This window comes from Dipodomys spectabilis, unplaced genomic scaffold (assembly GCF_019054845.1).
Source record: "Dipodomys spectabilis isolate Male_0828 unplaced genomic scaffold, ASM1905484v1 ptg000023l, whole genome shotgun sequence".
Classification (NCBI taxonomy): domain Eukaryota; kingdom Metazoa; phylum Chordata; class Mammalia; order Rodentia; family Heteromyidae; genus Dipodomys; species Dipodomys spectabilis.
In genome coordinates this window covers 2123996-2136850 of record NW_024870700.1, presented here as the reverse complement: position 1 = coordinate 2136850, position 12855 = coordinate 2123996, and positions in this window count along the sequence as shown.

Sequence of the window (12855 nt, the reverse complement as noted above, 5' to 3'; positions counted from 1 at the left end):
GTGTGTGTGTGTGTGTGTGTGTGTGTGTGTGTGTCCATCCAGTAAATCCTACCTCCAAAGAAACCACTTGCACTTGATTTCATGTTTTCATGGTCCTTTGAATGGTATGGAAGAGTGGCAGAGAAACCAGTAACATAGTATGAGTGACTACTACTTGTCCTTTCTCATTTAACATTTTTTTAAAATGGTGGATTTCCTTGTCCTCAATGAGTTCTGAAAATTCTGAAATGTCCATTTCTCTACAAAGGATATCTTTGTAAGGCAGGTAGTAGATTTCGGAGCTTGTTACTGCTCCGTGGGTTTTACACCGTACCAAAATAACTGCATTATTCAAAGCTAAAGCAGACCCCTATAAGGGTCCCTCTTGGAACAGATGACTCAGGATTTCTGAAATCCTTGTTTGGAATCTACAGAGGAAGTCTGAGAATTTGAGGCAAGTGGGAAATGGAGCAGAGAGATAAGAAAAAGAAGGAAAGGAACAAGAGGAGAAGGGGAGGAAAAATAACCCCTGTTGGGAGTGTTCCATGCAATATGACTCTTCGCTGTACACACTGAATCCATGAGCTGAAAGTCTTTACAGGATATCTTGGTTCTGATGGAAACAGGAAATGGGAGAGGAAGTCTCTAGGAGAGGAAGGCCTGGTGCAGAAGATAAACCCACACCCTATAAACCCGGAGCCTGTGCTTGGTTGGGCATTCGCTAAGACAAACAGGAACACCAAAGGATTCTCAGGTTGTAAAGAATGGAATGGATTAAGAGGAATGAGGACAAGAGGCTGGGGGATCTTTCCTGATGTCCTCAAAATGAGAAACTCAGGGAGCAGTTTCCTAGATGTGTGTGTCCCCTTTCCACTGCTTGTCCCTTAAATAACTCACTGCCCAAAGATGGCATCTCTTCTATTTATCCACACAGCCCCCAGAACCCTGCTATAACATTAGCTGACCTAAGTGCATCTACTATCTCTACCCAGATAGCGCAGATACTAGGCCCTGCGACTCTGAACTGTTGCTACCATAGTGCCTGGCACATGATAGACTCTCATTTGACTTCTAGCAGCCCACGCACACATTCAACGGATGTTAAATCGAATCAAATATTGGCTCCATTAAACAACAAGAACAAATGCCTACAGGGTGTCTGTGGTATGCCAGCTGCTGAGAACCACAAATGCATTCACTCAATTCACCTGCACAGACAACCTGCTGAAGTATGTACTGGTATTTTCTAGACAAGAGAACTGAGCCATTAGATGAGGTGTTCTTGCCTAAGAGAACCCAGGAAATGAGTGGTACACACAGGCTCTGCATCCAATGGGGAAATTGCATTCTCAACAATGACACAACATTGCCTCATGTAACTTTTCAAAGCTTCCCATTCTACATTCACTCCTCACCCACCACTCGACATCTCTCGATGCAGAAGACCAGCAAGACCCTTAAGGGATGGGCAGAGACCCCATGTTAAACGGAGTCAACACATCCAGTCAGTAGTTCATTCTTCAGCAGCCTGCATCGCAATAGGACAGGTGGCAAAGGTGGGCTAAAAGTGTCCCAGACACCCCACAGCCATGCAGGTTTTCCTCACTATGGAAGAGTTCTGGTTTTCACCAAGGTCACGCTGATATCGTTTTGCTCAAAAGCTCTCAGGAACAAGAAACAAGAACATAGGTTGACATCCTCAACCCAAAAGTCAAATGTTCCATAAGCCGAATCATTCTGAGAGCTGAAATGACACCTCCAAGTGAACAATTCCACCCTATAGAACGGGGTTACGTGCACAAAATGATTTAAAATCTTGCAAAAGAAAAAAATCCAGGTTGTCGGGGGCCCCAGCTGGTATGACTCCATGTGAAGACTTACATGCTGTAAGGGTGCACCTGCCCATGTGTTCAACCTGGGGGGAAGGAGAAAAGGCCTTCCAAGTCTGGGCAAAAGTCCGGACGCTGGCCATAAGCCTCAGGTGAAGGCATGCGAAATTGCTCTTCGTGCTCCTCCAAATTAATCCCATTTTGTGTTATCCCCTTTGTGTTTCTAAGGGAGCCCACCTGTATCTTGCTCACTCTTTGCAGTTTTTTGATCACATGAAATCATTTCACCTTTGTTGACAGCGATGAACTCTTCCTGCTCGTTGACTGGAGAATGTGAACTCTGTCTATAATGTATGTAAGCTTGTGATGTTTCCAATAAACTCGATCTATACCCGCATGGTGCGGTCCACTTTCTGCTTACTACACGCAGGTTCCCAGGTCTCGATGAGGAATCAGCAACACAGGTTGTATATACAAGTTTATATAAAATATAAATGGATTGTATGTATATATGCCTGTACTAGTGCTTGAATTCAGATCCTTACGGTCTTGTCTACCACCTTAACCATAACTCCACTTTAGGCTTTTTATTAGTTAAGTAGAGATAAGAATCTCCCGGATTTGTCTGCTTGGGCTGGGCTGTGAATCTTGATCCTCAGATCTCAGCCTCCTGATTAGCTGGGATTGTAGATCAGAGTGAGCCATCAGCACCTGGTTTAAATTCTGTGTTTTGGCTTGCGTCCTAGGCCCCTACATATCCCATTATGTACACACAAATATTCTGAAATCCAAAATCATTCTGGTGGTAAGCATTTTGGGTAGGATTTACTCCATGTGCAGCATAATTTCCATGCTTTAGGAGCAAAATAATTCTACCACTTAAGGAATGTGAGTGTATTCTTTAGCTACTTGATACAGAGACTCTAAGTTGAGTTTCGGTTTATAAACCATTCCTAGTTCAACTGCCTCAGGGCATCCACTAGGAGCACTGCAGTGGCGGAGTTCAGAGGGATAGATTCCTCTTGAATAGTTAGAGGACTCGGGTCAAGAACACAAATGAAAACCACACAGCCTTTGTCTCAATGTTTGTAAGTTTAACTGAAGCTAACAAACTCTTAACTTCCCAAATACATGATTACAACATGATTTTTAAAAACCATGGAAATTCCAGTGTGAAAAGAGAGGAAAATATCAAAGATAACTGAAATTTATTTTTATATTGAAAGCCTCTCTCTCTCTCCCTCTCTCTCTCTCCTAGTGCTGAGGATCAAACCTAAAGACTTATGCATTCTAAGCAAGCATTCTATCATCAAGCTATATCCTCAACCTCTTGATTTTCTCTTATTGAACCAGCAATATCTGAGTGAGAATAAAATAAAGACAAAAGTAGTACGATTTTACTTGGTTTTGGTCCTTAAACTTTATTTCTCTTGTCCTCATTTCAGTTAATCTATTAATTATATAATCAGGATTTTCCAAAGCCTTTCTGTTCTATTGGCAGTATTGAATAAAACTCAAAGGATACACATTTTCAATGTTTTATGAAAAAAAAACTAAAGCAAATGTTAGGGGAAAGTGAAAAACATCATTACTATGGTTTTAGAATTCTTTTAAAACTTAAAAATTTATTTATGAAGATTAAAAGTCCAAGCATAAATCATAAATAATAAATATTACACTTCAAATCACAACTGGCTATAAGAGCTAGCTGACATTTTTATTTCAGTTGCTGAAGAATGCTAGTATTTCAAAATAATTTTACAAAAGGGAAGTTCTTCGGCAGGCAAACATTCAATGTCTTGCTAATTGCAAGAGAATCATTTTCACATTCCATCCACGTGATGTCTAGACTTCCATGTGCACAAATGTAAGATTAATATGTGTTATTCAATGCTGCAAAAATGCTCCTCGGGCACCACGTGTGACTGTGGCAAATACTGTGGCTAGAAATACAGTGTTAACGCGTGAGTTCCTGTAGAATCCCACCTCACAACAGGAAGACAAGCAAGGAAAAGAACAGCAGAGACACCTGGGAAATTGCAATTCTCCAGGCCAGTTTCCCTGGGATTCATGCGTTCCCTACCACAGAAGAGGAAAGACTTGAGCCTTTAGGAAGTTTATCTTCCTCTCCCAGGAAAACACTTCCTTCCTCACCCCTACCTTGTTTTTCATGCCAGCAGCAGCAGCACCACCTACAAGCCCACACAACACATGAGGAACACAGGCACACAGCATGAAGGAACAAGGAGAAGATAATCCCCTTCGTTGTTCCTTTTAGATACTTGGTCATCTCACTTTCAATGGTTTCTTTTAATTCAGGGGACAATCTTAGAATATTTATTTCCTAGCAGGAAAATGTCCTTATATTTTATTATTTTACTTGACTTGCTATAAAGGATGATCTGAATGAAATTAGCTCCTCACTTGCCATGCTTTCAAGAATAAAGATGGATTTTTGTAACTGTACCTTAGACATGACAGGGGGAAAATGTGTATTTTGAAATCAAAGATATGAAATGCATATATAACTAAATCTTATATGTATATAAACTAATTTATGCACATGTGTATGTGTAATTAAATTGAATTTGATTATACCAGTAATTATTATACCAGTTCATTAATCCATAACCCTACTTACTGTGTGTGCGTATGCACATGCAAGCGCTCACTGATACTTGGCCTCGGGGCTTGAGCACTGTGTCATTACTTTTTTGCTCAAAGCTGGAACTCTATTCTGTGAGCCACAGCTCCACTTCCACTTTGTGGTGGCTAATTGGAGGTAAGAGTCTCACAGACTTTCCTGCCTCAGCTGACTTCAAACTGTGATCCTCAGATCTAACTCTCCTAGGTAGCTAAAGATTACAGGAGTAAGTCACTGACTTCTAGCTGTACTTGTTTTTGTCTACATTGTATTCCAAATTGTGAGAAGCACAGATTGTATGATGGCTTGATATACACTCATTCATATCGCACATGTTCATACAGTATGGTTTCCAGTCTGAGATAACTGGATTTCTTTTATTTCTTACTATGACTTTTAAGTTCAGTATTTTTGGCAGCTGTAAGGTTTGAACTCTTCCTTACACATCCTAGGCAGGCACTTAAACCCCTAAACAACACCTCTAGTCCTATTTTCTTGCTGCTAATTTTTGAGATAAGTTCTTTCTTCTTGTCCCATCATTGAATCACCTAGGTTAGGCTTCCCTATATACATGTCTTATGAACTTTATTCTCCCAGATGGTTCTTGAATCTCAGTCCCAACCATCTCAGCAGTTTCTCAAGTGGTTAGGATTACAAGTGTGAGGCCTGGTGCCTGGCTAGAGCTTAAACTTTTATAAGAAAAGATGTAATGCTTCCCAGAGTATAATCATCAAAGGAAAAACAGTAGATCAAGCTAGATGAAAAATAGGTCAGACTTGGTGAATTGAGCTTCAGGCTAGGTGCATATGACCCTGACACTTACCTGAGGAGCTGAAAAGGGGATTCATGTCCAATAACATAGAGAGAGCACAAAGGCAGTCCACACACTGTATTTCGTGGGCCAGCATCTTCCTTGGTTTGTGATATATCTTCTATAGGACAAACTGCAGGATAAAAGAAAGGGCGTCTCATCTTAACTGTTCTGGAATATATCAGAGCTCTAAAATGGCAATGCTGGGAGAATGCCAGAAATTGTGGCCTCTTTGGAATAGTAATAGAAAGACTTAAGGCAAGAAGAAGATACGATGGAACCAAAAAAGGAAGAATTGGGGAGAGAAACTACAAAAAGAAAAAAAACATAGATGTGGAAAATTGCAAATGAATGAAAAAATAGCATTGTGGAATTCTGCTCAGAAGTGGAAAAAAGTAGACTTGAAATTGTAGGGGGAAAAAACAAGCTGAAGTTGGAAAATGAATAATTGGACAATTGAAAAATTGTTGGAAGATGAACAATAGAAAATTTTAGCTGCAATTGGATTTTTCCCCCCAAAATGATCAGATAAAAAGGACTGCAGTGGAAACAAAGAGAGAAAAGATACTAGAGCCAGAGGCCGAAGTCAAAGTCTCACGTTGGCATGATAAGATCCTGAAGAGTAAACTTGAACTGGAGAAAGCAGAGTAATATCAGATCTTTTCCTGAGGAACTGTAGTTTTGTTTGTTTTTTGTTCCAGTACTGGAGTTTGAACTCAGGACTTGGGCACTGTACCTTAGCTTTTTCATACAAGGATGTCTCTTTACCACTTGTGTCGCAGCTCCATTTCCAGCATTTTCTGTGCTTAATTGTAGCTAAGAGTCTCACAAATGTTCCTGCGCAGGCTGGTTTCAAACTGTGATCCTCCGATCTCAGTGTCCTGAGTATGATTTCGTAGTAAGATTACAGGTGTGTGCCAGCAGCAGCCAGTTTAGAAGGAAGAATGGTTTTGTTTGATTTGGTTTTGTGTGAGTAGGAAAAAGAAAAAATAATATATCCTCAGGACTAAAAATGTTCACTAGCCACAATCAACCACAAGTGGCTACATTCTGGAAAACCATTGTAAACATGGGGATACTAGAGAAAACACAAGTACACAAGTTGTAAGTAATATCACCTGCACTGGGACAGAAAGAAAGACTGATAGTATCTATGAAGAATGTGTAACCAAAAGAATCATGTGCTCACTGATGCTTTCTTTCATCTGTGAAGCAGTAAGGAAAACTTCTCACCTGCGCTAGAGTTCAGAAATTGGAATACCACTTAGTCCTTTTGTATTAGTGATAATAATTCTACAAACAGGTTTCACCATGGCTTTCACATTTGCATATTTTGTATATTAATCAGACCAGCCCCCTCAATTGCTCTCTTTTCCTCTTTCCTTCTTCGCCCACATTTCAACAGCTTCTAGTGGATTTCCTTATGCCATCCTCATATACAGATAAGATGTTTTTTGTTATTAATTACACAGCCCCATCATTCCCTTTCCCTCATCTCCCTCTTCCCATCTTTTGCCCTAAACAATCCTACAATGATCGTCTTGTCCTGTGCCTCTTTTGAGATGGAGGAATTTCAGAGCCCAGCAATAGAGGTGAAAAGGTGTTATCGGAATGGCAGGCAACATTTAAAGGAATTTCACATAGAACTTATTCTAAGCCATAGTGACAGTGTTAAATGCACCTGTCAGAACTGGTTTTAAAAGAAAGAAGGCAGGGGCTGGGAATGTAGTTTAATGGGAGAGTGCTTGCCTAGCATGCATGAAGCCCTGGGTTCAATTCCACAGTACCACGTAAACAGAAAAAGCCAAAAGTGGCGCTGTGGCTCAAGCGGTAGAGTGCTAGTCTTGAGCAAAAGAAGCTCAGAGACAGTGCCCAAGTCCTGAGTTCAAGCCATGGGACTGGAGAGGGGGGGGGGAGGGAGGGAGGGAGGAAGGGAGAGAGAGGGAGAGGGAGGGGGAAAGAGAGAAGAAAGAAAGAAAGAGAGAGAAAGAGAAAGAATGAATGAAAGGAACAAGCAACTTAGCTCTTCACTTCAGCAAATAAGGAAATGAATGTTCAATCTGGAGCCAGCCTAGCTACTCAGAAAACTGAGATCTGTGGATCATGGTTCAAAGCTAGACTAGGCAGGAAAGTTCATGAGACTCTTATTTCTAATGAAAAATCCAAAAGCCAGAAAGGAGCTGTGTCCAGGACTAGCAGAAAAGGAAGGGAGGAAGGAAGGAAGGAAGGAAGGAAGGAAGGAAGGAAGGAAGGAAGGAAGGAAGGAAGGAAGGAAGGAAGGAAGGAAAGCAGGAAGGAAGGAAGGAAGGAAAGCAGGAAGGAAGGAAGGAAGGGAGGGAGGGAGGGAGGGAGGGAGGGAAGGAGGGAGGAAGAGAGGGAGAGAAGATGTTGTAAAAATCCATGGCACTGTTAAAAGAAAAAACTGTTTTTCTTCTGAGCCACTCCTTTCTCCTCTGCAGCTTTGAGTTCCGTCTTCTCAGGATTTCACAGAATCAATTATTCCTTCCCTTCTCTTTCATCTAGATCCTTCTTGTCAACAATCAAGTATGCTCAAGTATGCTCTGAAAATTCTTAAAATATATAGTCCACCCGCCATAGTGCTGGGATCCCAGGATTCTACATCCTCCAGTTCCTTCAGCCTCAGATTGAAGATATTCCAGAAAAAATGCATCCATACTTAACAGGTACAGACCTTCACATCTTGTGTTTCCCTAAACAACATAGCCCAACAGGTAATTATGTAGCATGTACATTGTTTCAGAGCTTGTTAGCAATGTGGAGATGATTGAAAGATAGAAGGATTTGTGCAGGTTATAGGTAAAGATTGTACAAGTCCATATAAAGCACTTGGTTGTCTGCAAGATTTATCCATGGGGTACGGGATAGGGAGTTCCATGTCTTGGGACCAATCTCCTGAGGATACAATGGTGTAGAGGGAAAAGAGATATAACTGTGATAAGTGTGTATTTTCTCCTCATTTAGTAATTGTACGTCTTAGTTGCATATTGGAATCACAAGGGAACTGAGGGCTTATTTCTGGAGAGTGGTCATGGTGCTGCGAGTGGTGTGTGTGTGTGTGTGTGTGTGTGTGTGTGTGTGTGTGTGTGTGTGTGTGTGTTAATCCTCAAGGCCTAAGAGATATCTCTGAGTTTCTGTGCATGTGGACCAGTATTGAGACTTTAGCTGCTATCATTTGGCTTTTTCAGACATGACTGGTGCTGTACCACTTCAACCATGTCTCTCTCCTGACTTTGGCTGGTTAATTGGAGATGAGTCTCTTGGTTTTGTTTTCCATCACACCTCAGTGCATCTTCAAATCTCAGCCTCCTAAGTAGCAAGGATCACAAGCATGAGCCACCAGCACCCAGCTCAACATATTATATATATATATTATAATTAATATAATATATAGGTATTATACATTAGAAAAGGAGAATAATCCAGGTTCCAGTGGCTCACACCAGGAGCTGCTCAGTAGGGTGAGATCTGAGGATAACAGTTTGAAGCCAGCCCGGGGAAGGAAAGTCTGTGAGACTCTTATCTCCACTAAAACTACCAAAAAAGCTCCAAGTGAAGGGGTAGCTTAAATGGTAGGGTGCTAGCCTTTAGTAAAAGTATCTCAGGGACAATGCCTCCCTCCCCAAAAGGGAGAATACCTTCCAATTTTTCAAGCTACACCATAAAGTTTTCTAATTAGAACAAAAATGATGTGTATGTGGAAAAGGTGCTTCACAAACACAAAGTGAAATGAACAGAGCAGTCAGTGGACTAAAGAAAATACTCACTTCACAGACCTTTGCTTTGGATTTCCCCAAATGCAGATTATTTATTTTTTTTCAATATGACCTCTTGAAGGAGTGCCTAGAAGGATATCTTCAAGTTCACAATCATTGCTTCACACTTCACAACTTGTGGTTGGGTTCGATGATAATTTACCCAGCTTTTGAATTGCACCAGGATTAAGCAACTGATGTTGAATTTAACTTAGCAAAGAACAGCAAAGTGGCCTTTTCCAGGGGTCAGCAGAGATGGTGTGGGAGAAAGTGATGGTCGGAAAGGTCAGGATTAGGAGTAAGTCTCTGGGCATCCAAGAGTATATGGGGACATTATTAAGCCCTATCACAGACAGGGCAATCGTGGGCTGTGCCAACAAGCTGTTTTTTTTTAAAGCTTCCAAGCTTTCCTTCTCTGCCCTCCCTTTCTATCTCAATGAAAATGTTTCTGGGCATCCTAGCATCAGGGAAATTTACCTCTGTGGTGTATTTGGTGGGGGAGTGGGTGGGGGTTGGGAATTCTCTGGAGTCATCTTCACCCTTACCAAAAATACATGGCTGTTTCATGTGAGCCGGCAGTTTTGTTTGACACTATAATAAGATCTGGTTAAACAGATGAAACATGGTTCAACTTGAATGTTTATCTCAACACTGCCAAAACGTTTAGCCGCCAGGCACTGCCATGTCTGCTGAGTGGGTCGTGGGCCTGGAGCTGCGGCCCTCGCTCAGCTCTGTGCTGGCCTCCTGCCCACGGAGGCACTTTTGCAATAGCCGAAGGCAGGGCTGTCTGTCAGTTTGAATTTCCTGAAGTCGACTGGCCTGTGTCACAATCTCCATGGTGGCTGAGTCTCCGTTTGTTCTTTCAGGTCCCTGGTATGGGATTAGAAAGGAAGGGTGAAAAAGTATGGGAGAGACTCATAGAACAGCGGGCTGGCAGGTGATGCTCAACAGGGTTATTTGTCTGGGGATGGATTGGACAGTGTGGGGGCTGGGCTCCTGCCAAGATAAAAACTTAAGAAACTTTCTCAGAGTCCTGAGCAGAGTCCTTCCTTCAGGTGAGTTAGTCTTCCTTTAAGTCAAGTCGACACACAGTGGGAAAAGGATGGGAAAAATCATCCAATCAATGTACACAAGGTAGGTGGCCAAGTAGAATAAGTTAGTTACAAAATGTGGTTGATCTTTTGAATAGTCAATGTGAGAATTACTCTGACCTGTCCATGATTCCTAATCTACCACCTGGGGGTTTTGTGTTCTGGCTGGGACACCTAGGAAGGTTTTCAATGCACAGTTGTTTAGGCTGGATTTGTAGCTCGTTGGCAGAGCCAAGCTTAAATGTCCAAGGCCTTGGGTACCATCCTGCTCAGAGGAGAGGGAAGAAATAAAAGGAAGGGGAAGGGAGGGAAAAGGACAAAAGGGGAAGTGACAGAAGAGAAGAGAAGAGAGGAGAGAGGAGAGAGGAAGGGAGAGAAAAGAGGAGGAGAGAGGAGAGAGAGGGGAGGAGGGAGAAAAGGGGAGAGGAGAGGGCCCTTCATATGAGAATTTTTGTGTGTATCTGTTCCCCCCGCAGAAAGTTACTTCCTTTTGAAATGGTATTAAGTGAAACAAACATCTAATAATCGAAGTTATACCAACTGATTCACCCTATGGTGGCTTGCCCAAAGCTCAAGGAAACTATATCTTAAAAATGAAATGAGAGCCCCCTTGAAGAATATGGTACAAGAAGAAGAGCTGGGAGCCAGTGGCTTACACTTGTAATCCTAGCTATTCAGGAGGCTAAGATCTGAAGATCGAGGTTTGAAGCCAACCTTCAAGAAACTCCACGGGGCTCTTATCTCTAATTACCTACCAAAAAGCCAGAAGTAGAGTGTAGCTCAAATGATAGAGCATCAGCCTTGAGTGAAAAGGCTCATGGACAATGCACACACCGTTAGTTCAAACCCTAGGAGCTGGAGAAAGGGCTGGGGGGAGGGACAGGGCACACCAAACTTGCCAGAACAAAGGTGATCTGAGTCAAATACTTTTCCCTGTCGATTTTTCTCAGTTATATTAGAATCACGTAAAGCTGGAAGTACCTTGGAAAATTGAGACGTCCTTTTGAAAAAAAAAATAAAAAGAGATCTCTCTGGTTATCATTGAAGTAGCTCGCTCCTCCAAGGTCTTTAACCTTCTGCCCTCTGTCTCTAACCTTGAGACCCTGGGGGTGTCTGTCTGAAAGACTGGTTTCCAGAGGGGGTCAGTATTCCTTTCTTAAGAGCCCCCCAGAGCAAATGACTGAACATATTAGGACGGATTAGGCAGATAACAACTCAGACCTTTTTACAAGCACATTTTTCACTCGACACTCAAATTCCCTCCTGTGCCTCGCCTCTCTGTCTCACAGAACCCAACGACTGGACGGTATTACTGAAATATCTCTGAGCCAGCCGAGTGTGTGGAGCTGTGGAAAGCCAGATGTTCCTGCAGCCCTTTTTTACTGAGTTATTTATATCCATATAATATTTGACATTTCCTGTGTTGTTAAAGAGTTGGGGGCCCTTGACGTATTTTTAAGAGAACAGTGCCGACTTTTCTGAGGTTTTCTTTCATGCCTGGCACCATAAGTATTATGGAGGAGGGCTGTATTAAATGGATGCTCAGACACCCAAAGTTTAGCTTATTTCAAAGCCTTTCATCTCCAGTGATCTTTCGGAACAGAAAGATGCTAGTGCACCCAATCAGAGCATATGAATTAAGCTTATCATGTAATACCATATGCCCACCAGCCTTAAATAAGGCAGCCAATACACAAAGGAATAATGATATATGATGTTTGTGTGTGTGTGTGTATATATATATATATATATATATATATAATTATTTATTTTGTGCTGACACTGTGGTTTAAACTTAGGACCTGGGTTTTGTCCATTAACTTTATCAAACTCAAGGCTAGTGCCATACCACTTGAGCCACAGTTCTACTTTCAACTTTTTGCTGGATAGCTGGAAATAAGATTTTCATAGACTTTCCTGCCTGGGTTAGCTTCTTACCATGATCCTCAGATCTCAGGCTTCTTGAGTAGCTAGGATTACAAGCATGAGCCATGGCTCATGAGCTCCCAGCCAGGAAATATTTTTAATAAATACTGGAACCATAATCCACATTTCTAGAGCTCAGTTTTATGAAGTCTTGATATGTGAACTATATCATGTCTTTGAAGTTGATAGATATGGAAAGGGCTAGTTAAACTCTTTTTGTAAAGGCTTAGCAAAATATTGGCTGGCAGATTTTTCTGGCTAATGGAAACTTATAAATTGAAAGTATTTGATTGATCTCAAGTGGGAATAATAGTCAAATTATGTAAAAAAGTAAGTCAATATCATAAAAGGTAATCACTCTGTTTACTTTGCTTATTGTATAGATCCACTCACAAAATATTAATTCTTCTTAAATTTTTATGATTTCCAAATGGTAAAATAGGTGTTTTCCCCCCTTTTATAGGATGTGATGGGCAGGAGAAAAATCCTGGTTTACAGTCCTATGGCCATTCAACACAACCAAAGAAGACACTGAAAAAAAAAATAAGAGGGCTGGAAAGGTGGCTCAGTGGTAGAGCGCTTGCCTTGCATGCATGAGGCCCTGGGTTCGATTCCTCAGCACCACATAAGCAAAAAGAAAAAAGCCGGAAGTGGCGTTGTGACTCAAGTGGTAGAGTGCTAGCCTTGAGCTGAAGAGCTGAGGGACAGTGCCCAGGCCCAGAGTTCAGGCCCCACAACTGGACCCTCCCCACCCCCCAAAAAAGAAAAGGTAATAGGGAAGATGTCTGGGCTTACTCTGGCC